The sequence below is a fragment of the Saccostrea echinata genome, unplaced genomic scaffold, assembly GCF_033153115.1.
Source record: "Saccostrea echinata isolate AGI-Se365-2 ecotype Australia unplaced genomic scaffold, CSIRO_AGI_Sech_v1 ptg000044l, whole genome shotgun sequence".
In the NCBI taxonomy this organism is placed as follows: domain Eukaryota; kingdom Metazoa; phylum Mollusca; class Bivalvia; order Ostreida; family Ostreidae; genus Saccostrea; species Saccostrea echinata.
The window spans coordinates 551,612-579,571 of NW_026889793.1; the positions used below are offsets into that span (position 1 = coordinate 551,612).

The following is a 27,960-nucleotide window of genomic DNA, read 5'->3' on the forward strand; positions in this document are numbered from 1 at the left end:
CCAATGGGCAGTGAGGGATTTTTTTCATGCCAGCATCTACTGCGACACTGGACCTCTGTTTGTACGAAGGACTGGTCTCTACGTCCCACAGTGGGATTCAAACATGTGACAAAAGGATCAACTAACTCCACGACTCTAGAGCATAGGCTCTTTCCACTGCACCATGTGGGCGACAGCATTGAGAGTTAAATGTGGATATCAGAACAAGCTACTCTGGGCTTATACTCTCTATATATTGATTGATTGTATGTTGTTTAACATTCCTCTCAAGATTTTTTCACTCATATGGAGACACCACCACATGCCAGTGGAGATCTGCAAATTTTGTCCTATACTCGGAACTTACGGCCATTGAGCATCGAGGGATTTTTTTCGTGCCAGCACCTACTGCGACACAGGACCTCGATTTATACGGTCTCATCTGAAGGACCGGTCTCCCCATCCCACAGTGGGATTTGAACCTGCGACGTAAGGATCAACTCCTTACTTCGCTACTCTAGAGCAGACGCTCTAACCACTGCGCCACTGGGGCAACTACTCTCTATTTAAGTCACTTGTGCAATGACTTTAGTTTAATTCAAAGTTTTGTACTGATCATGTTGAGTCACATTAGCACAAATATCTTTCTGCTGACCTTGACTAATGACCATCCGCAACTATTCTGGTTGGAAACAATATGTTAATTAATGCATAATAAGTGAAATTTCTATGAAAGAAAAATGGTCTACTTAAACCACAAGTTATATTTATAAAAAATATACACTGGTCTCCTTAAGTCATATGAGAGAAACATAAAATATTAAGGAGACCATTTTTTTCATATATTATTAGGAGGCATTTATTATGAAAAAATAAAGCAAGAGTCGACTAAATGGTGTTCTATAGATCTTTGATCTGGTATTTCTTTTTAGAAAAAAGCAAATTTAAAAAATCTGTATATTGTCCCCTTAAGCCATATATAATGGTCTGGTCTCCCTAGTCCTTAAATCAGAGTTATATATATATATATATATATATATATATATATGGTTGTGCCATTTAGGAGACCGCTCATATTTATATATTGGCATTAAGTAGCCTCGTAGAATAAGTAGACCAAAACCGGTCGCCTTAACATTTTGACCCTCTCTGAACAGAAAATTAATGACTTTTTAAAATTAAATTGACAATAGTTAATTTTAGTTTAGTATATTTTTGTCCCTTAAATACAAAAAATATGCCAAAAATTTATGATTATAGAAATTTTTAAATTTAAATTTCAAGCAACGTATATATTGGTATTATTATATATCGTCATTATGTAGACCAGCTAAAACTTGCAAAATTAAGTAAGATCTGCTATATATGTCTTATTTCTCCTAGTATTTAGTTTTAGATATTGTTCTCCCACTAATTTTGGGTATGTACAATTTGCTAAATAGAATAAAACTTTTTACGAGAAAATGAGCTTTAGAGTTTCGTGTTCATCAACTTCAAGGTTTTCGTGCGCAATGCCTTCCGAAAATTTTCGGAAATCCTCGGTATCCTTTACGACCTTCGGAGAAATAGGAGTCAGACAAAATTTTGGTAAGTAATAACAAATTATGATTTTTTAAAAATACTTATTCATGATACCTTGACTATATATTATGCACCCAATATCTTGCGGTTAACGTCTGGTATTTATTCATTGATAAAGACTTGCGTATACTTATTAGCATGGAGGAAATTCGAATTGTAGTTTACCAACAGCGTGGTTTCAACAGATCGTTTGTTTGTTTTGAACATATTTTATTGACATAAGCAAATGGATCGGAAACAAGTTCTTACAAGTTACTGGTTCCTAACAATTGATTACTTGAACAAAATAATTGTAATCTGTGCGTATTCATAAATATATACTTAATATTAGGCTGGTGGTATCGTTCTTGCGGAGATAAATTAAATATTCGATAATTTACCTGAAATACTAACTCTAATTTCCTATTATACAAGGGGTAGGTTGGGTTGGAAATGGGAGAAAGGTGTTTCTAGGTTCAAACTTTTTTCACAGCCTAATCCAACCAGCCTTTCCTGAACAATTTTAATAGTAAAAGATTAATTGGGGGAGGGGAGGAGCCCCCCACCCCACCCCCTCCAACCACGATACCACATCTCTGATGTATATGGCAGCGGATACATGCATGCATATGTACATACAAATTTATGTATCTGACAGCATCCCTCTTAGATTTCTTGTACATAAAACATAAAGTTGATTTGGACAAGCCCAATATAGCAACAATTTTGAAATATCTTTAAAAATAAAGAGGAATTAAGGGCTACAAACTGCTAAAAAATTCAAAGGGACCAGATTAATATTTTTAATCGGGTTAGAGGTGGGGTTTGGGTGCAGGATGTGTGGAAATATTTTGTGGTGTTACCGTGTATATTCCATATATGTAAAAAGGCTGTAGGCTACACATCATTTTTTTTAAGGATAGAAATTTGGTTGAAAGGGGGGGGGGGGAGTTGATGATAAATGTTATCTATTAATTTCATTTTGTTGCAAATGCCAAAAAAAAAGAGCATTTTTGACAATGTGCATTTTTGTACCCATACTTACAGTCTAACTTTCTGTTTAATGACAAAAATAATCCTATAACTGGAAATAAAAATTAAGCCAAAATTCAAGTGTTATATTAGGTCTGCATCAGCCTCCATGCTTACCCATTATTTGTGCCTCAAGTTAAATCTGTGACATCACACTAGCCGACACATTACATGTAGTAGAAAGTAATAATATTATTATACACCAATGATATTCTAATCAATCTATTACACTGTACCTTTTGGCATGAATGGAGGATTAATTAACAGGTTATATCAGAGATGAGCATATCAGTTAATAGTTATATGTATTACACTTTCCATGATTGAGTAACAACAGATATACTGTATAATTCTTGCAATATTTTTTCTATAATAGTAGACTCAGTGCCCCCAATAATTTTGCCGAAATATAGAATACTAAAGAAAACATAGCTACTACATGCTTGTGCCCCCTCAATAAAAACGCCTGATGACCTTTTTTTTTCTTTTTTTCTTTTTTTTTAAAGCTTGTCAAGGAATTTTTGGTTGTTAGTGCCCCCCAAAGAAAATGCATGGCTGTCCCCCCCTCCCCCAAACTGAAATTGCTTCTTACAGGCCTGTATTTTATATTGATTTTTTTTTAATGTTTCATTTATTTATAAACCTATTAAGTGTTTCATTTTGAAAAGAAGTATTAGAAGATAATCTTAATTTCAAAAAGAAGTTGAAATTAAATAATAAAAGAGACCCGAAGAAAAATTGCTTGTTGTCAAGCTTGAACAAGTCCTGATTCATATGAAACAGATCCTGATCAATTTAAGCATTTTTTTTTTTTTTTTTTTTTTTTTTTTACATATAATGAAAAAGATACTGTTTATCTTATGCAGTTGTCATGGAGAAATTAACTTGCTTATACTCTCAATTTAATTATAAAACCATATAACAAGCAATATTTTTTTTATTTTAATAAAATTGTTATGCAGAGTCTACATGTATTACTTGTATATGTAGATTAGAAACTTTCGGTCGGGTTCAGTTTAATTTTGATCGGGTTAGTTAATACATTGTTGAGTCTTTTGATCAGCATGGACATGGTTTGATGGTATGATAATATTTTTACAGTTTCAATTTCTAAACTTTCCAGGAAAGTTTCCTGCATTTTGTACAATGGCTATTTATATGCCGTATATTTTCCCATGAATTTTTTTTTTTTTGAAATTATGTTTTAAAATTCTGACCAGATTTCTCAGGAAATTTTTAACTGCCTATGGTGCATCTTCGCTAGCCAAGGGTTTCTGATATGCTACCCTCCTCATAAGTTTATGAGGAGAGTAGCGTATCAAAAACCCTTGGCTAGCGAAGATGCCTAGGGTGAGATTTATGACAGTCTGAGACATATAAAACCAAGTCTCTGAATAAATTAAATTTTGTTGACTTGTTTGCATTTATGCATTTATTTTTATTATAGTGTGTTCGGTACCACATAATATGCGAGAATACCTTCTCCAGTATGTTGGAGAGAAGATTAGCAAGAAAAAGGCGGGTGAGAAAATGAGAAGTTGACATAAAAAGATTTTTTTCATTATCGAAAGGGACATGTACAACATCCATAATGGTAAGAAAAGAGAATTATTTATAGTCATATTTATTTGTTTCTATGACGTTTCTTTCGATAACTTTTCACTCATATTGAAAAGCCAGCACTTGAGAACCAATACTCTGTACTCAGGACCCTTGAGCAGTGAGTAATTTTGTTCATGCCAGCACCTACTACAACATGGGACTTCAGTTTCATTTGAACACTGGTCTCCACATCCTGCAGTGGGATTCGAACCCCTTGATTTTAGGATCAACTCCTTTATCTGTGACTCTAAAGCAAACACTTAAACCACTGCTAGTCATATATGTATTCCTTATGATGTGAGCTAGCATTATGAAAATTACATGTGCTGTAGATCATAGGTTGCTACATAGTTCTTTGTATGTTGCGCTAAAAAATATGGTGTTCATCAATGATTCATTTTGGTGTGCATCCTGCATAAATTATGCACAAATTTTGCTCAGGACGCATTATTTTAATAAATGTGCATCCCAATGGACGCAATAAATTTATAGAAGAACGTGTATTATTTGGTATAATCCGATTCTAAACTTGACTGATTGCATCATATCCATGTGCTAAGCGATATGCATGAACAATTTTAACAGGTATATATAAGGTTTCCAACAACAGGTCAGATTTCACAATTGCAGCCAATTAACCAGCAATTATCAGAAAATATTTGAAAGTTAGATAGCATAGTTCGATTATCACTGATTATGTCTGTAGTAACTGTGGAACATTTCTGAAGCGAATACTATACCTATGTAAAAGCTATACATGTAACCTGTATCATTTTTTTTTCCTTACAAGCTAAGAAGTTTAAAATTTAATCATTTTTATTTCTGACTGTTTTTTCATTTCTTCTTAAAATTTCTTTGCTTCATTCTGCTTCTGTGCATTTTATGAGTGATACATTACAATGTGTGAGATCATATGTACGATCTAAAAATAGAACCAAAGTGCACAGTTGACAATATATTATATTTATGACACAAAATCATGTAGTCTTACTTGGACAATTGATAGTAAAATTATAAAACTACTCACAGCATCAATAAAGCATTTGCTCTTTCATGCAATAACTTTTTATATTTCACCAGAATTTCCTCTGTAATATCTAATATATGACCCTTGGATTTGGATGCACTGATTTTGTCATGGGATTCATTGTTGTCATTAAGGGGGGTCTTTTGGACCCATGATAACCATTTTCAAAATGAATCACTGGTTCATATGTCTGGGACTAAAAGTTTATGAGGGCATACTATCTTAATATCACCCACCCATTATCGTCTGATCAGCATGATCAGTACTATTAAGCAGGAAAACAAATATTTGAAGAGACATACTGTAAAAATAATTTTGTAAGATCTTGGAAAACATGTAATTTTGGAAGTAGATTGACATATAAGTATATAATTTTTTTTTGTGGATAACAGTTGATTAGGGTAGGTGGTCACTGGTGTGATTTTGACCCATTATCTGATTATTTTTCATACTTAAGTTTTGTTCGAGTATATGTCAGTGTTTGTTATGTTACAACGTATTCTGGGTAATTTTCTCTATGGAATATCTTAATTTTTACAAGATTTCTTCTTTTTTTTTAGAATTATTTACTGAATTTGTGAAATACATGTGTTCGACTTACAAGATACATGTGTTGGGTTATTGCTAGTTAGAACAATCTAACTGTGTCTCGGAACAAGCCCTCGATCACCACAGTTTATATGTCCCATATACAGTGGCTGCAACGTTATTGTTGACAACTTACACGAACGATTCCGCACGATTAACGCACGATAAAATCTGTTACACGAACGATCCTTTACGCACACGATTCTACACGTTACACGATCTTACACGATTGCTAACGCAAACGCACGATTCTTCACGCAGAATAGTTCAAGTTCTTTAGGAATGGATATTTTCAAAACGAAATTAGGCTTAATACTTATTGTAGATTTCAAATAATTATTGATATTATTTCATTGACTTTGAAAAATGAAAAAAAAAAAATATAAATGGATATTTCTGGAACTAAATACATGTAAAACTTATAAATTATCTTAGATTACAAATAATTATTTACTTAATTCTCCGACTTGAGAAAACTGTTTATTTTCGTTCTATCAGTAGATGTACATATAGGTGGACCATGAGTTTTGATTGAATTGGATTTCATAATATGCAGAAAGGGATAAGTTTGAAAAAAAACGGCATGAAAATGAATTGAATTACATGTATAAGTTATTTCCATGTTTCCATTTGTGAATCTCTAAAGTCAACAATTATTTTACAAATCATTTATTTGCAAAAATTATGAAAATAATTAAAAGTAAGCTCCAGAGATAAACATTGATAAACGAAACCCCTACAATCATGTCGGGTACATGTACATTCGCCGACTAAATATTTATGTAAGCATTAATTGAGAATTGTTTATTTATTTATTTGTAAAAATATCAATTTTTGATCTATTGATTTTAAAAATATCTGGACCATAATTAGCAGTAAACATAATCAACATCAGAGAAAAAATCTTTAAACATATAAGTACGGTTTATCACAACAAATCACGCTATTTGACGAGAACACAATATTGTACGACTTCTGTATTGCTTATTTCCAAGCGATAATTAGTTCGTTCTGCTTTCAATTATGTAACTCCCGCTTCATTTATTTCATTTGGATTAAAAAAAAAACACAGACAAGCGAAATGCTTGTATAACAAATAACATTCCGATAAAAAATTACAAAACGAAGTTTACACGTTTCTTAGCGCACGATCACGCACGATTAAAACCGCAAAGGATTGAGTCTGATACACGCATGATCTCGCACGTTACACGAACGATCACGCACGTTACACGAACGATTCTACACGATTGGTTTGTCAACAATAACGTTGCAGCCACTGTACTAGGCCTAAGCAATGTAGCATATTGGAAAGGATCCGCTCAGAAATGATTTTGAAGAATACAAAAAAAATTGCACTGAAAATAACTATCAAATTAATCATAACAAAACTTTTTGAGATTTTATATGCCTTTTAACCTAAAAAATAATCCATATAAATAAGAAATTTCAACTCATTTTCTCAACCTTTTTTCCTCACTTCAAATTTACACGCCTTGTTGAATTCGGAACTCTCTGGATTGTTCATAGAAAATGCAGTCAGTTCGAGTTATCGAACTTGCTTATTTTGCTACATTGCCAATACACGGAACGAATTCTATCGTTAAACCAGGTCCGTAGGACAATATCATTTTAATGATTAGAACATTCTATCTAATAGGTTATTGAGATCACAGCAACAATATATAAACAAAATTAAAATTGAAATTATAATTCGCATCATCTCTTTTGAAAAAAGAAAATTCATATTATTTTGTAAAACCAAAAAATATTGGTTTAAATATACTGACAATAAAAAAAAGAGACAATAATTCTCAAATTATGAATAACTTTAAAACATTGAGTGCACCTACAAGCACAGATCCCATGATTTGTAATATCAGGGTTAGAAACTCCCTAAAATTACAACTCGCAAATAATTGCGAGTACCAAGAAAGTGAACTCGCAATTTTATAAGACTACTCGCAATTTTCATATAAAGTTAAATTTAAATAAATTAAATACATGTAACTTAAGGAAAAAATAACTACTGTACAATACACAGAATACAACTACAGTGTGACTTTTATTTAAATTACTGATTTAAATCAAAAGCATTGTGTTCTGTCATATTATATAATTTTGCTACAGTTTCAATGCAAAAAAAATCAACTCGCAAGTTTTTGCGAGTTACCTAATTTTTAACTCGCAATTTGGGAATTCTAACTCGCATTTTGCGAGTTGTATATAGTGAATTTCGAACCCTGAATATAATGCACACACAGGCATGTAAACTGAAGTAAATCAAACATATAGATTTTCACTGATTAGCTAAATTAAATATACATGTAGAACTAGTTTGAAACTAAATACTCGTACAAATACAAAAGAAAAAAATAATTATTTTCCAAGCAAATAAAATGAAGAAATTAAAAGTTTTTGATTTTATTTTGATTTGAAAATTATAAAAGAATATTTAAGTCTAACTTCATGAAAAAGAAAAGCTGAAATCAAAATATTTGTATCAATTTAAATGTCATGCTTGATAAATTTTGGAAGTACTGACAGTTACACCCTTGCATAACACATATACATGACTAAAATTGTAAATTTTTAGAGACTTTGGATATGCATGGTGTCAAACTTTGTCTCATTTTAATATAAAATGAAAAAATTATAACCGATTAAAAATATTGTGATCTGTATTGTAGCATAAATATTGTGATACCTAATATAGTATATTTATTTAGATATAGAATAGTAGACGAAAGTGTATTATCCCAGCCCTTTATATTTGCAGTGCAGTATAAAACAGTTCAATTATATAATAATGAAGTCAAGAGAATATGGACATGATTATATGTAAATTAATAGATTTTGTTTTCATTTTTGCAGGTGTGTCTGACGGAATTTGTCATTTCATTAATAAATAATGCTGATAAAGGTGCAAACTTAGCAATTGTGCCCAAAAAGTGACAGCTTTGACAAGGAAATATATCCATATATAACAGTTACTGGTACTGTCTGAATGCAGTGAAAGGATCCAGATGAACAGATGAAGAGATTAAGTACAATGTACATCAATTACTTGGATGAAGAGAATCTGCAACATGGGGTAAGGTATATTTGCTGCTTTATTAGTTATAAACTGTAAATAAATTGTGAGCAGAAAATAGACACAAAAGCTTTAATTAAAGGAAATCAGGGGTAAATACTAACTTTTAAAGCATGCAGATACTCAGTGATAGACTGATAGTTTGATAGTATCATAAAAACCAAAAGAACTTCAGTGACTTTGAATTCCTGATAGCCCTAGCTGTTAATGAACTAGCTGCCCATTACAGCCTTTGGCTGCTTATGGAGTCATGACTTGATTGTTGGGGGGGGGGGGGGGGGGGAAATGAATTCCCAGTGGAGATGGGTATGAAGGTTAAAAATAGGGCCACAAAGAACCAGGTTATGGTGAGGCAGACTTGCCTCCTTACATTTTATCGTAATTATTTAACCCTTCACTCTTTATGAGTGAAATAATTCTCGAATGGGACATAAAACAACACTCAATCAATCGGTCACACTTCACTCGCTGTTTACAGCACTTGTTGCTCTGTACTGGGCACTACTGGCTCACTTAAGCAGGTTAAGTTTAGTTTGGTGTTTACTAGTCATTCCAATGATAAATAAGTCACAGGGATCGACATTAACGGTTGTCCGATTGCCCGGGACAAGTAAATTCTCAGTTCGGGCAAGTGAATCTTACGACGTACTTGTCTGATTGGGCAAGTGATTTTTTTTTCATAGAAATGTACATATTAATTTAGTTTACATTAATTTATATAAAAAAAAAATAAAGAAGAAGGTACGGTTTTAGCTTTATCGTGCCCTAAAAATTTAATGTTTTCAAAAAATTTTGAAACTGGCTTAAATATTAGCTGAGTATATGACTTTGATAAATGAGGAAAGAATATGGCATGAAGGAATGCCATTCTGGAAATATGATGTCATTAATTTGATGCATTTCTCTATTTAAACAGAAAAAGCCTCAAAATGACCCATTTCAAGGGTTATTTTCCTTAAGAAAATAGTGTCCACAGCTGTCGCCCACTTTAATCTTCGGATATGTTGTGTAAAATTCTTTGAAAAATCACATATCTCAAAATCTTTGTGGGCAATGCCTGTGGACAATATTATCTGAAAGAAAATTCCATTGAAAATTGGTAGTCTTCTGCAACTTTTTAAGAAAATACGGGAAAATGTATAAGTTTATGACGTCACAGTTAGCATTTAGAAGGTCATGTGAGAAAAATGATTTGTATGATCTTTCTCCATGGAATTTCAATGATTCAAAAAGCATGAGCTTTAATTTTTTTTACATCACTTTCATTTTTAAGAAAAACACAGGGCAAGATTTGTATTGAAACCGTACCTTGTTCTTGAAGACTTGATTTCTGCCAGGTACCTGACTGACAATGTTTTTGCATTCGGAATTCCTTGTCAGCATTTTTGGATTATACCTTTCATTTGAAAATCAGGTTCGTTATTCCGTTTTCCCATGGTAAATATGCTGTTCGTCTATTCACTGTCTAACATCTTTCTTAACTTCTTATTTGGACATCAGATTATTTATTTACTCAAAGAATATAAGTACAGTTTAACACGATGTATCCTGATCAAGGTGTGTTACGTAGCAACTATCTTCCTTCAGCGTTGTTTCACAGTTATCTCAGAAAATCACAATTCACAAAAGAATCCTACCAAAAAAAATTTTTAAAAATATGAATTTTATTTATTAAACGGAGGGTTATTGCTACATGTATATGGCAGTGTGTGTTAACAGGTTAAATTTACAAGGACAGTGGTATACATTTATGTACAAAGGCAGCATTTAAAGGGTACCCGCAGTGGCTTTTTATTTTTAAATATGTTGTAGATCATGCTAAAATAAAACCAAAGAAAAAAACCGCACCGAAATCTATGCACAACTAACGAAGCTATTGGGGAAAAACCCTATTTCACACCTGAGCGATTTTCTGAAACGCTCGGTTTTCGGGCCTTAGCCGCTGTGACGTCACAACATGTACCGGCCATTTTGAATGCATAGAATACGGTGGAAACACGATGAGGTTTTTTAGTGTTTTTTCCATTAATTTTTAGGGATTTTGTGAATATTAAATTAACTATGACTATAGTATTTGCTCTTATTTTTGTTTGAAATTAGTTTAGTGAATATTTTTTTCATTATTTCTTAATGGTTATGCCATTTCTATCGTCATTTTTTTTCCTTCCGAATATGTTTTGACATTTTTTTAAATTCTATCTGTAAGCAATAATAACAAAAAGACAGTACAGGCGACCGTTTCACTAACAAATCGTAGATCGTAAACGTACGTTAATAATAGAAAACATTTCTAATTTAAATAAAAAAGAAAGTAAGTACAGGGTTAGTGTATAGGTCCCTGGTAAGTACTTATATGATGTTTGCTGTTGTATTCTTTGAAAAGTGAAAGTATAGAATACGCGTATATATTTTTCTATTATTTAGTATTGGGAAGTACATAGAATTAATATGAGAGAGTGAGTGAGACTGAGATTTCCTTGTTTAACACCCCTCCCCATGTTATTGATTCAACAAATGTTATTTAATTTTATGTTCTTCGTTATATCTTCAATATCAGTAACATTTTTATTATTATATTGGATTGTTCATTTTTAACGTCAGTTGAATTTATAAGTACCCCCCCCCCCCCCCCAACACACACACACATGATTTTTGATTACATAATGTGTCAAAGCCATTTTTAAATAAATTTCTTGCTTATTCAACTTCTGTTTATTCGTGTTTCTTATTTTCCTGCACCAGGGACCTGTAACATGTTCGTCTCCGTGGTTACGTGCGAAATCCACGTGCTTCACCTGTCAATCAAAATCACTCGATGCAATTTTGAATGGTGCGTTTTGAGACATTCATCGGCTCCTTTGTCAAATATATAGTGGGACATAAATAAATAGCCGGAGGTACCGAATGTTTATCACACCTTTCCAAGTCATCGGTCTTGACCATGGCAAGTGTATTAATCACGTAATCCCAAGTCCTACCCCACCACATGTGTAAATTAAACTGATTACCAAGAACTTGTTGAAAAATCTGATAGATTAAATATTTTACACTTTAATGAATTAAAACTGTTTAGTCTGTCAAATGGTGATTTGTATACAGTTTAAAAAAAAATATACAAAACACAAGTATATTCACCTAACTTTTAGTTCATATTTTACTGAATTATAATAGATTGTCTGTTGAATTAGTGATAATTAAAAAAAATGATTTTTTTTCTCAGTTGACATGTTATTCTTCTAAATTCAATATACATTTAGAATTTAAATTATTCATAAAACCACTAACGATCGGAATTACATATATGAGTTTTGTTTCCGAATCTATTACAGATTTGATAAGGGGAGGGGGGTCTTCTGTAATTAGGACCATAGACTATGAGAGAGAGAGATGAGAGGGGTTAAGATTTATTTAGCGTTGCAGACACACTATTTGATATAATGTTAAGTGTTCTAAATTTTTATTTTGTAAATTAATTTTAATTAGTACAGTGACAAAAAAAAAATTATAAGTACATTACCATAATAAGGAGTACGCGGATATCATTATTTAACAATTAGTTTTAATAACTTGTACATTGATAATGACCCGATTTTTGAAAATATATTTGGTCGTGACTTTGAAGTAAAATTAAATTGATAATATTGCTGCTGCTGATTGCTAAATGGTAACAACTGATTATCAAATTTAGACATAGAAGAATTTTTATCCAAACGAGAAAATCGTCAATTATCATTTAGCTGATAGTAATGAAGATCTTGTTGAAATAATTAACAGCTTGATGAACGAACTGTTTTAGGACATTTAAAATATAGAATTAAAAATTCCTGTATTTTGGTTTTGATGATTTTTTTTCCCAGTCATATTCAGTAGGCTGTAACAGGGAGATATATACAGGAATTTTAATTGAAGTATACACGACCCTGGCTGTAGGTTGTTTTGAAATCTCTATAAACTGATAAATTCCTTGTTAGAATCGGTTTCTGGTTCAGCCTAGTAAGGTCTGATGCAAAGCTCAATAATTATTCCGTCTGAATTTTTAAAACTTATAGACCAATGCCTCATATCAAAGCTAAAATCGTCGTTGTTTTCCAAGTTAATCTCATTGTCGTTAATACTGACCCGCTTATGTGGTACATGTTGTGACGTCACACCAGCAGAGCCTCGTTATCGATCATTTCTATTTTCGCTTGATTGGATTTTCAAAACAGGTAAAAATAGGCACTTTTAAAGCGCGATAACTTCGTTATTTGTGCATAGATTTCAATGCGGTTTTTTTCTTTCGTATTATTTTATTGTGATCTTTATCATTTAAAAAAATAAAATGCTACTGCAGGTAATCTTTAAATTTTTTCAGGTACCTCACATTGCCAAATTGACGGTAGTGTATTTGGTCGCATTTTTTCTTGTCATAACATTTACAGTAATAAAAAATTTCTTCTGAAGTTCTTTCCTTATTTTGGGCAACCAAGTTTTGAGTCCGGACAAGTCAAAGTTTGAGATCATTTGCCTGAAGGGCAAGAAAATCTGAAAGTTAATGTCTATCCCTGTAAGAACATTTTTTGTGAGTCGACTGCACAGCAGTGCAACACGTAGGGATCAATTTACCTGGCATCTGTCTGTCTGTCTGTCCATCTGTCACACCTTATATCTCGAGAATTGTAAGAGGTTTAATTGTTTTTGATATTTGGTTAATATTTTGCTTGGCACTGTGACTTTTTTTTTAAATACCATGGTTGCCAATCTTGTGACCCTTGAACTTACCTTTGACCTACTTATAAAAAAGTCAGTGCCAATATTCAGCATATTTTTGATAATTTAAAAGAGGTAAGTCTTTGCTATTTAGCATGTGCACAATTTGTCATAAATTATAATGAAAAATACCAGCATTACAGTTCACTTGACCTTGACCTTTGTTTTACTTTTCAAAAAATACTTTGAATGGTTAATTTAACTAAAATGTTTTGATTTTCTAGAAGTAGTGTTTTGATAATTAGCATTGATGAGCTCATGACACTCTACTTTGAAACTTTTTGATATCCAGTTATCACACAAACTAAAACTTAAATCCTATGAAAACAAATCGGGACCAGTATACCACAATGGGTGGTAATGTAGACTGATGACAATTGCAGTAAAGACAGCCTGAAATCTCTTTAGAAAAAAACTGTTGAAAAGATTGTTGACCATTATATGGTGACGTCTCTATTTAGTGAAAAATTCTTAAACGGGATGTAAAACGACATACAATTAAACAATCAACATACAATTAAACAATCAATCCAACTACTGAGTGAGCTTTCTAGCTTGTGAACTACCAATTATGTCCAATTGGAAGTAATATTTGAATGTTTTAAAATGTGATTGTACATTGTAGGAAATAATGTTCCTGTAGAAAAGTCAAAGAATGTATACATGTGAGATTCTGAAGTAGCCATACATGATGAGTAGGAATTTGAAGTGAATTATGGGAAAAGGTATGTAATCCATTAGTTTGCTTTAAAGTTAATGATTTTAAATCTGAACACACTGTGTAAAAGGAATTTTTTCCGCCATATTCCTTTATTCACGCTATATTGTAGGGTCCCTATATAAGCCACTCACTTAGTCACTGTTCAGTGTAATCTGTTGTCACCTGTCTGTATAGACAGACTGACGTATGCTACATAGCTCTCGGTAGCGACAAAAAATTACTGTGTACTTCTTTCACGGCAGGAGAGAAAGATGCCAATGAAACTTAAAACAGTTGCACAGGTCAGTGCAGTATACAAACATACACAAGTACACGCAACTGCAATAAAATAAATAAACAAAGGCAATGCAAGATAACCAGCATGAGCATGTGTCACCATTCCACTCCGATACCTGTGACAATAAAGCAGTCAGGTGTAACAAATGCGAAGAGTATACCCCGGTGCTGATATAGTAGATGATATATAATCGAATATGGTGTATGCCTATTTATGAGATGTGTTCAGCTTTCTCTGACAATATGTACCATAGGTCATAGTCTTTTATGGTATATACAGTGGCGCCATGTTTATCTGAACACTTCACCTTCCAGATGCTATTTTTCGGGAATAGATTTTTTCCATGTCATTCTGTCTCATTAATCCAGAAAAATGTGTTCCGCATCCGGACGGTTGATTTCTACTACAAAACGTAATAGTTCATTGAAAAATGACTTGTTTATCCGGACGGTAATTTTTCAAGAAATGACCTTTTCACACTTATCTTCAGGGGTTGAAATTTTCCTGGAAATCCCACTAGCCCAGGGGCTACTGATCAGGAAAAAATTACTAGCCCAAACTAACTAGCCCAACAATTTTTTTATGCAAAATGAAAACAAAAAGTTAAAGTTTTGAATGTTTTGGTGACAGAAACAAATTAAACTAGTTCTCAGTCAAAAGAAACCAGTCTTCATAGAAAAATGAAAGTAAACTGACGAGAATTTTTTTTCTGTTCTGCTAGTCCGACAGACTATCATTACATTTAAATAAGCTAGCCCCAGTCTTAAAATAACTAGCCCCAGGGCGTCGGGCTACCATATATTTCAACCCCTGATCTTGCAGTAGTGTTAATTGTAGTAAAAACATTGGCCATGCAGTCAGTTTGAAGGCGATACCTGTGACCTACAAACAATAGCATCTAAAATTAGCGTGTATTTACCCCAATTAAATTACACATCTAATATGAAGCTCGAAGAATTTAGCTTACACCAGTACACTGTGCAATAATTAAATAAGAAACAGTTCAAAATTAATCAATATTATTTTTAACAAACTTAAGCCAAAGAGGCGTCCGGATCAACAAGGTGCCACTGTATATATTATATAATACATGCATATAAATGTACTTGCTATTAACAGTGAGTACAATAAAATTTTCCCATTAAGTATATTAATTTTTTTCTATGTGGTTTACTTTATGCCCAATTATCAGCAGTTTCCTTAATGGCCATATTTAAGTATAAGAACTAGGTTGCTATAGCGGACAAAAGGTAAATATAAAAATCTTAAGTGCAAGGTACTTTATCACTCATTGAATGTTAATTAGGGCCTGCATGAAATGTTAAAGCTATATAGGATTCACATTGTCCATCTTTATGTCTTTCAGCCAGCAATTAACACTTCAGTTGTGACACAATAAACAAGTTTTAATTTATGCAGTGTAATACTATACAGGGTATTGATGCATACAGTAAATGAGATCATTAGACTGGTGTATTTATATACTGTATATACTTGATATCAACAATTTTTCTCAGTGGTCTACTTTATGCCCAATTATAAGTGGTCTCCTCAATGGCCATATTTAAGTATAACATGTATAAGTACAGGTTGCTATAGCAGACAAAGGTAAATATAAAAATCTAAGTGCAAGGTACTTTATCACTGATGGAATGTTAATTAGGGCCTGCATGAAATGATAAAACTCTATAGGATTCACATATTGTCCATCTTTATGTCTTTCAGTCCAGCAACACTTCAGTTGTGACACAATAAATAAGTTTTAATTTGATATGCAGTATAATATAATACAGGGTATTGATGCATATAGTGAATAAGATCATCAGAATGGTATATTTATATATAGTATATACTTGATATCAAGGGTTAATTCAATTTACTCAATTTTTCTCACTGGTCTACTTTATGCCTAATTATAAGTGGTCTCCTCAATGGCCATATTTAAGTACATGTATAAGTACAGGTTACCATTGAAGACAAAAGGCATATACAAAACTCTAAAGACCATGATACTTTGATACTGATTGAATGCTGATCTGGACCCTTGAAAAGCACTTACTCTTAATCTTATTTATATGACAATGTGTGGTTTTGATATAAGTTAACTGAATTACTTAGGTAACCATGGTAACATATTTCTATCTGTTTTTGTATGTTTTTGCATGAGCAAGGGCTTGGGTCATGCATAAACTTTTCACATTTTTCAACTTCTTCTCAAGAACTACTGGACCAGTTTAAATCAAACTTGTCACAAAGTCTCTTTAAAATAAGGATGGCAATGATTAACTGGTTTATTAACTATTGAGAAAGATCATAACCAGTTGAAATTTTCATAACCAGTTTTGTAACCAGTTACAATTTACATACTGACCACTTAGTAGATAGTAGGGATGGCAATCGAATACAGAATTGCAAATCGGTTAACCGCAAAACGTTCCAACCGATTAACCGGTTAATCGTATCAAACTACACAATGTCATTTTCTTGACTTTTTTCAAGTAGCTCTGTTCCTATGCACAAGAAGTCTTAAAAAAAGATGTTAGAGGTCAAAATCATTCTATTTGTCTTTAATCTTGATCATAAAACTACGCGCATATTTTTTTTCAATAGACAAGAAAAAATTCAGAAAACCATGAACCATGCCTGAGATATCGTGGATAATTTTCCAGAGCGGATGTCACACAAGTTCATTCTTCATTATCACCATAATCAAAACTAAGTCTAAAATGTATCACTTAATTTACAATGTTTGTATTATAATTTAATGTGATAGATAACTGCAAAAGATACACACACACCAATTCACGGTGCTCAACTGTGATTATTATCATTAAAGATTAGAGGACAGTCGGGGTAACGACATGATGTTTTAACAGTAATTAACATATCTCAGACTGACCAATTACCCGCAGTTGTAATCTGGAGAGCCATAATGATCTCCCAATCAGCCTAAATAAATAAATGAAAACGCTAAATTAAACGTTTAGGTAGGAATTTCTATTTTGAAAATGAATTTTAGTACATTGCCTTCAGTTTTACATATATTATTAATAATATTTTTTTGACTAATCGATTGCAGATTTTCTAACCAATTGCCATCGTTCCGACCGAGTAATCGGTTAACCAGTTAGAAATTGCCATCCCTAGTAGATAGTTTTTGTCAATGGGTATTTGTATTTACTTTTTCAATAATATTTTCAGTTTTTGAAATAAAACTTGTAACATGTTTCAAACTGAAATGTGACAATCAAGCAGTTACCATACATGTATCTTGCTGAATGTAATATGCATTGGTTTAAATATGCACCCCCTTTTTCAGCCTATAGCTTGGGGTAAATTGCAGCTCGGTTGTAAAGACTATTTGCTACAAAATCTTATTTCCTACAGGGCACAAGTTATTTAAACATTAAGATTTTAACAGACTTGAAATTTCTTTGACAATAACTTAAAGATAAGTCACTTGACATATGATAAGCGTTTGATATGTTGTAATCAACACACACCCAAAGCTTAAAAAAATGAAGAACTAAGGTTATAAATCGACCTCTCAAATATGAAACAGGGCTCTCAATTGTGTATAATTGGGGCCGTTCAAGGGCCCCACTCCCAATTCAAAAAAGGTACCTTTTTTCCCAATTAGTGTGTTAATTTTCCCAATAGTTATTTCTCCCAAAAATTAAAGAAAATATAGCTGGATATATACCGGTAATAACTTAACTTGCTATTCATATTCCTCTGTTTTATAAAAAAATTTAGTTGATAGCGAAGACTGGAAACCCAATATATATGATTTTAAAGTACGTATAATGGTTATTCCAAAATTTTCTAAAAGGTCTTTATTTTCCCAATCTTTACAGCCCGGCCCCATTCCCAAAAAGCAGTGTTAGAGCCCTGTGAAAATGAAAACAATTATATGTACAGCAAATAAGAAGTGCCCTATCTTGTAAAAAATGTGATTGGAATAGATAGACCATTTCTTTATCCAGGTGAATATCATTACCTCTACATTTTCAAAATGGTAATTATTTACCGCTACATACTCATTACCGCTGCAAAAAATGTACACATTACCACTACATTTAAAAGTTTACATTACGAATACATTGCCTCTTTCATTAGCCAATGGATTATGCATGTACAGATTGATACAAAGTACATGTACAACATATCCAAGCATAAGACCTTTTTCCACTGCTCACCATGGGAGACAAAAGTACGGCTTAACAGGGTGGCTTTTTCCCACTTTTTTATTAGTCCCCTACCGGTGAAACCAGAGGGAATTATAGGTTTCTTCTGAGTCTGTCCATCTGTCTGTCTGTCCCTCTTTCAGTCTGTCCCATTTGTTTTCCGCACTTTTTTGTAAACACTTGCAGATATTGAGCTGAGTTTTGGTATGTAAGTGTATCTTGATGAGTTACAGTTCAAGTTTGCATTTTGTTATGCTTCTGAATCAATGATTTTTAATGGAATTGTGGCAATTCAATTTTTAGTGGGAACCAGATTACACTTGCTGGTAGGGGACTAGTATTGCTAATGCAATACTCTCAGAATGCTTGTTTAATCTTAATTATAGTAGGTATTTAAGTATGCAAGTACAATACTGTACATATAAATGCTTGTTCAAAATAAAGTTTTTCTCGTAATTTCAGCCAAATGCAACAAAAACTAAAAATTCAAGAACCTATTGATAATTAATCTGATGTTTTTTAAATAGATTGATCGAAAGTACATGCAATATAATTCGTACTATATAAAGGTACAGTGTTTAATTGATTTGTTACAAAAAAGAGCAATGACCATATCACCAATGCTAATGTAGTGGTAAATATTTTTAATATATAATAAGTTCCACATTTTTTTTTCACAGTGAAATGGTAAAAAAGAAACTGCTAGCGCTACTGTGCAGACTACCATCAATCAACATGATCAACAAAATCAAGTAATCCTTCTGAGTAAGTGACCTGTAGTATTATCTGTTTTCACCTAGGCCAATATGAAAAGGATGAAAGTTATTATACTCAATACACAAGTTTGGAGATTATAGCTCTCCAACAAGAGAAACACAAAAAAGTAGCCATATCAGCGTGAAAGTGGCAGAGATTGTTCATAAAGTATACACAATCATGCATAAATAAATGTCAGAATGATGGCTTAATTAGGGCCTTTTAAAATGTTTTTAATATTAAAGAAAGATTATACATGCATATAATGTCAAGCAATGATGATTTTGGTGATCATATTGAGCTATACTTTAGTAATACAGGTTTTTGGATGCTTGAGTCTGTGATTGACAATAATCTATGTAGTTTTTGGAGACCAGGTCTTCCAATAATCTGTCAGAATTCCCATAGGTACCAATTGCAACCTGTTATTAGGCTAGCAGACCTCTTTTTATATTCATATGAAGCAGAATTTATTCAAAATCTTACACATGAGAAGAAGAAAACACTTGCTGTGGTCTTGAACTCGACATTGAGATATATCGATGATGTATTATCAATTAACAATAGTTATTTCCATTCATATATCAACTCTATATATACCCCAGTGAGCTTGAAATAAAAGATACCACAGAGTCTGACACATCTGTTTCATGTTTGGATATTATTTATTTCCATCCCTAATTAAAATTTTATAAATTGATTATGTACATGTAATATTAAATGCATGTTTCTTGGAAAGTAATGTTTTAAGTGTTTCCTTACTGCTCTTAAGTTTTTTCAGGGTATATCAGATTCTTGTTTATTATCCTTTTCTAATTGTTACTTTTCTCTAAGCAGTAAACAGTTTTGCCCTGACGTAATAATCTCTCTCGGGTGTTTTCATAAAAGGTAATATATTCTCTATGCACTTCCGTTGCGTTTACCTAAGGATTTTTTCAACGCACTGACTGCAATGCTGTTTAAGGATTAATTGTGGGATTCTTACGAGATGCAGAGCCAATCCGATAGCATGAACTAAGACAGAAATATATGTAGAGACAGTGTGAACCGACATTTTAGGTTAATTAAAATAAAATAAAAACATGTTTTTAAACCCAGAAAGACCAGTGGGGGTACAATGTAAACAAACCGGAGTGGCATACCTTTCTCTCTTATAATGTATAGTGGGGTATTTTTTGTGTGGAACGATATGGGGGGGGGGGGGGTCCTGTCCACAAGTACCTGTGGATTTGTTTACGTAAACACAGACACCTGCTTGGAATGCATTTTCAGCACAATATCGTAAAATGCTTAGGGTTATAGGGAAAAAAAAAATAAGGGACTTAATTTTTAATTTATACCAATCAAATAACAATTAAAATACAGACTATACTTAAATACTTATAAATAAAGCTTATATGTAAACTGAATTTTCCAAGAAAATTAAAAGTTGTATCCTACTTTTGTTTTTGAAATAATACGAATATTTAAACTTTTTCTTTGGAATAGTTGTGCTGTGAAAATAAGAGATACATCCACATTTTTGGGGTAGCGTTTTATCCATAGGAGCTGCATTTTTCTCGGGATTTTCCCCCCAAAGGATCACTTCCAGGTAAATATATGCGTTGACCTATAGGGCCGATATTGGTTTCATTCTTTAGAAAAAGCTTATCGATATCCATTCCGGTCGCTGACTTTAGGCCACATGCGTGTAGTTTCTTGTTTCTCATGTATCGTTTTAGTTCTAGTCAACTGTGTGTTCGTATGACCCTACATCGGTATTTACATATACATCCTTTGTATGAGGGTCCTTACTTGATGCCTGGGTAATGGCAACGGGAGATAAAACGTTAACTGACCTTACCACGTTCTTTTCTAATCTGTAAACCTTCCTCCTGCATTTTTGACATAACATGTCGCCAATGCACTCAATTTTCCCGAGGAATGAACTGCATCTACTCTGCATAGCGCAGTATCTCTCCCACTGGCAAAACACTACTACTAACCAGAGATGTTCTTGAAAGACAAACACAGCAATTTTTGCTCGTCATGATTTTTTTTTCGTGACACCTGCAGTATCGAGTAACACAAAGTGAATGATTCGTGTCCTCGAACAAAGTGTGCTTACACTGAGGTATACAGTTCCGGTTGATTGCGTTTAATTAAAGAGAATTTATAATCTGCATTTCCATAAATGTCTTTTATATCAACAGCAAACACACATTTAAAGAAGAAAGTGGAAGTAAAATGCAAAAGCCTGTATAAAAAATTAAAGTTCGTGTTTATACAGGTGTAAAATTTGAAAAAAAAAAAATAAAATAAAAGTGTGCCAACAGGTGGATTTGAACCAGGACATAAAAAAAGGTCCATTCTAAGAATCTGCGGCCTATTTCTCTGTGCTATAATGACTATGAAAATGCACTCCATAAATGTAATCCAGTATGATAGAACTAGGTTTTTCGCATTTTTTTGTAGGTTTTTCACGAATTTCGACCCTAAGGCAGGGGTGCCCCTAAAAAAATCTTGTTTTAAATCATTCTTTAGATCAAAATCTATCAAAATTTCATAATTTAATTTAGGGGCAGGCCTGCCCTGAAGGACTTCTATGCCAAAATTCACGTAAAAATTAGTGCTTTAACGGACAAAATACTGTTTTGACCAACTTTGGAGGTTAATTTCAAAGTTGCAAATAAAAAAAAAATTACGTTTAAAATGCAAATTTGAAAAATTTAGACAAATTATACAATAGAAAACAACTAAAGAACATTGATTTTTAAATGTGACTTTTTCCGGAAAATAGTTCTTTCCTATAGGTCAAATCTTTTGTTATAACGAATACATCCTTTGGGGGTGTGTCTATTACAAGACTATGGCCTTTACACGTGACAATATGGTATTTCGTCAATATATCTAAATGTTAAAGGCAACAGCATGTATTTTCTTCTTCTCATGTATAAGACTTTAAATAAATTCTGCTTTGTATGAATACAAAAATAGGTTTGATAATAACGGAGCACAATTGGTACCTATGGAAATTCCAAGAGATTTTTGGAGGACCTTGTGTCTAAAAACGACATAGATATTGTCAATCAGAAACTCAAGAATCTTTTTAATATCAACTTCAGAGTACTTGTGTGTACAATCAGTGTTTTTTACATCCATACAAAAAACAAAAAAGCATACCAAGGGTGATAATCTCAAAATTTAAGCATTGATCTGTTCGAAATAATTTTTTTTATTGACATACGTTTAAGGATAAACAACAATACTTGATATCGCGATTACTGAAATTAGCGGAACTCTTTCACAGAGGTAGGAAATGTCTGTTGGATGGGGGCAGTGTACTATTGAATGCAATGCATGATCGATCATTGTGGAATTTATAAGGACTGATAAGAAAGAAATCCTAGAGAAATATCTTGCTAAACATGCGCTGAACCAGCCTAATAAATTTTTGAGAGGAGCTATCCTATATGTTACATTTTTTATGATACTTTTTACTAAGCGGACTTTTCTTATTAAATTCTAAATGAAAATCGTTACTTTTGAAAGTTGATAAAATACTCTAAACTTTCCTTATTTGACAATCTACTATTTGGAGTTCAACTCTTGGCAATACATTGTAGTTTGGGCATAATGATTGTTTGAATCATTCCATTGTCACCACTGTAATGTTATGCCCCAGAAATCTTGTGAGATTTAGAGCTTCCTCGACTCCCATGCTAAAGAGCGGTTGTAAGTTAGATAACTGCGAGATACTCGCAATACTGGTACTTTTAATTCAATTCACATGTGCTCACCTTTGAAATGCATTCACAATTCTTTATAAAGTTGGTGACATTATGTATGAAAATATCATAAAGTCTAGTTACATGTTTAAACTATGCTTGTGGTATGCATTTTTTTTTTCTTGAACAGTAAAGGAAGGGATGAGAGAGTTCATTGAGTGCCATAAACTTTCATTTATATGTTATTTTTTAGAGATGGAGTACTACACAAGCACAATTTTTTAAAGAAAGAAAAGTCAATGGAATGAAAGCCAAAGAAAAGGTGAAGTGAATTGTCACTCATTATATTTTAAATTTAATGTGGACATGGTCATTATTTTAGTTATGTCATAACCTTCTTATCAATTTTAAGCAGTGCAGACAGATACATTTCTTATTGCTTTGAATAGAATAAATTATCAAAAAAGTTTGTATATGTTTTTTGATATTGAATTAAAATTAAAAAAAAAAAAAATCAATTACTGCAGTTTTGAATTTCAGTACACTAGAAATTTTTCTGCCCTGCCATGATTATGGCTGGGGCATATAGAGTTTGTCATGTCCGTCTTCCGTCCTTCCAACCTTCTGTCTGTCCTTCCATTCCGCTTTGCTTTTAGCTCAGTTCAAAACTAAGTTTCAAAGAAACTATTCAAGATATTTTTATCAATCAGCATATGCTGATACATATTGATGAGAGGTATTCAATTTCATCAACATTTTTTTTACCTTGACGTATCCTTTAACTTTGACCTCACTTTTCTTAAATTAGTGTTTAGCTCAGTTTTAAAGAAACCATTCAAGATAGTGTAATCAAACTTCATATGCTGATACATACTGAATCAACATTTTTTTACCTTGACCTTTCCTTTGACCTTGAACGTACTTATCTTAAATAAGTGTTTAGCTCAGTTTTAAAGAAACCATTCAGGATAGCGTAATCAAACTTCATTTGCTGATACATACTGATGAGAGCTATTCAACTGCATCAACATTTTTTGATCTTGATCTTTCCTTTGACCTTCACCTCACTTTTCCTAAATTAGTGTCAAACTTCATATGCTGATACAGACTGATGTAAGGTATTCGACTGTATCAACATTTTTTACCTTGACATTTCATTTGACCTTGACTTCATTTTTCTTGAAATAGTGATTAGCTCAGTGTTAAATAAACGGTTTCCATTCAAAATATTTTTATCAAACTTATTTTGCTTATGCGTATTAGTGAGAACTATTTAACTGCATCAAAAATGTATGACCTTGAACTTTCCTGTGACCTGGACCTCACTTTTCTTAAATTTGCATTTTGCTTAGTTTTAAAGAAACCATTAAAGATAATTTTATGTGAGCTTATGCACTTAACAGAATTTGGTGAGAATTTATCATCTATATCCAACTTCTTTGATTTCAATGTTAAAGAAACTATTTTAAAATATTCTCATCAAATTTCATACACTAAAAATATTTTTGTGTTGCATTACTAATATGCCCACATGATGCAGTGGTTAAAGCTCTAGAGTTGCGGAGTAAGGAGTTGATCCTTATGTCGCTGGTTCGAATCCCACTGTGGGACGTGGAGACCGTATAAACCGAGGTCCCATGTCACAGTAGGTGTTGGCACGAAAAAGATCCCTCACTGCTTAATGGCCCTTAGTGCCGAGTATAGGTCAAAATTTGCAGCTCTCCACTGGCAAGTGGTGGCGTCTCCATATGAGTGAAAAATTCTCGAGAGGGATGTTAAACAATAAACAAGCAAATAAAAATTAATATACCCTCAGCGGGGCATTCATGTCCTATGGACATATTTCTAGTTTTGCCCTCTTGTACATTTGTACATGGATATACTTTTTATTTTTGCTCTGTAAACAACAACAAAAACATTATACCATATAATATGCACAAAATTATATGCTAGGAATGTATTGTGAAAGATGCATTTCAGCTGACAAATGTAGCATTTTTAAGCCAGCTTTTTAAATTTTTTTCTGAATGACTTTCAGGTACTTCTTTTATATTTGCAACTCATTTATAGGGATGTATTAGTATGGTAGCCTGTCTGCCAACACCTTGTAGATGAGATTCTAGCACAAATTGTGTGAAATGGTTCTCTTAATTGACATGAGAAGGTCACCATTTTTTATCAAGATAAAAATTACTTGTATGTCTTGTAATAACATTATTTAATATATCCCTTTCATAGCACACATGTTCCTTTCAAAGAGAAGAAAACATTTATAATTTTTCAAGGTCAATAATCTCATGGATGAAATGCAAACTGTACTATTTGAAATAGGTGGTATAGGTATTTCAGAGTCTGTTTTACATCTTGCCAGTTTATTGTTTGAGGGAATATTCTCATCAAATAAACTATGTAAAGATTTGCTTTTTAATGCAAAGTATTTTTATAAGTAATAACTTCATTTCAACTTACAATGAACAGTTAATCAATGCATCTCACTTTGTATATAATGCATTTTAGAACACAGTTTTGTGGTTTAAAACATGTTGTAATAATTTAATAATGCTATTCATTTTTTTTAATTGACAAGAAATGAAAATGTAATGATTATTTCAAAATAGTGTTTTATTCCTCTTATGTATATTTATAGATATGTAAAAGATTGTTATTTTTATTGATGTTATGTTTGTGTACAAAATACTAGTTATTTATTACTTTATACAAAACTAATGTTGTGAAGATTGATAATAATAGAAGTCCTTATGCATATATTGAACAGTATACAAATGTCACCAATGTAATTTACAAATAAAATGAAATTTTACATGACTTGCACATATTTGCATTATTTGTTACAGTTATAACAAATCTAATTCATTGTATTTATGGTTTCCAATTTTTATTGTCTATTCAAACATGGAAAAATTATATATGTAATGATGTTAAAGACACAAGAATATGAATTAAAATAAGACTGTATGAACTACCTTTAGATTTATGAATTCAGTAGACAGTGACTGTGACAAATGTGTATTTAGGATAGAGATCTTAGACATGAGAAGAAAAGGGGTTGTTTTACAAACTTTTTTTTGCATGGGGAAATATTGACATTTTTATACAACAACAAATGAAGTTACTGGAATTGTGAAGTCTACGTGTCTTCTGTGAGTAGACATCTTTTGAAACAAAGGTAGCTTGTGGCCAGAAATATTCTAGACCCAGTAGTAACGGTCTTTTGCACAAGGTCATAGTCACTGTATATCAAAGTATTAAATACTTACCAATAATTGTTTGTAACCTCAGAGTATGGTCCTAACACAGGTTAATACAGGTCAAGGCCATAGGGTTTAGAAATGTAATAAATATTCAGATAAACACATAATTCTGTTTGTTTGTTTGTTATACATCCTTTAAGAATTTTTCACTAGTATTGAGACATCACAACTTGCTGGTTGAGCAGTGAGAGGTCTTCTCTTGTCCCAGCATATACTGCAACAAGGGAATTTGGTTTCATTGGAAGAACCGGTCTCCACGTCCTTCAGTGGGATTTGTACCTATGACTTAAGGAACAAGTCCTTACTCCACTACTCTAGAGCAAATGCTCTGACCACTGCGCCAAGCGGGCAATCACATTATTGTTATACTCGATGTAAATCAAGGCAAAGGGATAATTGTGACTTGGGGATGTATAACAACCCTGCATCAAGTTCAATTTTTGTCCACTATAAAATAACTTCCAAAGATTATATTATCTTAGGGTTCATTATGCTCAGAGTATATGACAAAAACTGGATATATAAAATTCTAAAATACAATTTTTTTTAGAAAAGTACAAGGTTATAGTTTCAAGAGGTCATATCTAGCATGTACAGGTGATTGTGGCTTAGATGATGATTCTATACCATAAGTCATCATGTGAGTACGAAGTTTTAAATCAATGTGTTTCTTTGGTGGTGGATGAAATATTTTTCTTAACGTTACAATTACTATCGGTCATTTACTATATTTCCATAAGATTCAGGACATGAAAATTTGTCTACGAATAGTTATCACCCAATAAGTTCCTTCTAGTTAAAATAAGGAATCATCATACTGGGTTTTAAAGTGCCTAATATTTTACTTAAGATAAATGCAAATTGACCAATAAATACTGGTATGAGAAGTACATTTATGCATGTGTAGTTTTTTATTTAAATAATTAGAAAAAAGAAAATGGTCTACATAATCATGTATATATATATATTCTGGTCTCCTTTATGCATTATATATACTTGGTCTACTTTAACCCTTCGGAATCCTCATAAAATATATACATGTCTACCTAAAACCTCCAATGTATTTACAAAATATTAAGGAGACCAGAAATGTCGTATATTTTTCAGGAAGCAACATTTAGGGCTGAGGGGGTAAAATTTTCATTTTTGAAGCCTATTAGAATAAATTTGGGTGAAAGTGTGAATCAGAATGTCTCAAATAAAAGAAATGAAAAATGTCTACTTAATGCCTCAAAATAAGTGCGGTCTACTTTATGCCAAAGTCCACCTTATATATATATATATATATATATATATATATATATATATATATTTAGTCTTCTTTCTAAAAATAACTAATATTTTAAGTGTAGAATGTTTTTCTGATTTCTTAAAATTAAAAAAATTGGACAAATATTCTCTTGAGAATC

The 27,960-nt window shown here is 32.3% G+C and overlaps 1 long non-coding RNA gene across 1 annotated transcript; it reads left to right on the forward strand.

Moving 5' to 3' along the window:
* Positions 1-4,024: 4,024 nt before the first annotated feature.
* On the forward strand, positions 4,025-26,665 carry LOC133201505 (uncharacterized). Its single transcript, XR_009723097.1, has 5 exons — positions 4,025-4,165; positions 8,663-8,882; positions 14,257-14,356; positions 19,497-19,581; positions 23,533-26,665. It is a non-coding gene; the product is annotated as an uncharacterized LOC133201505 (long non-coding RNA).
* The last annotated feature ends 1,295 nt before the right edge of the window (positions 26,666-27,960 follow it).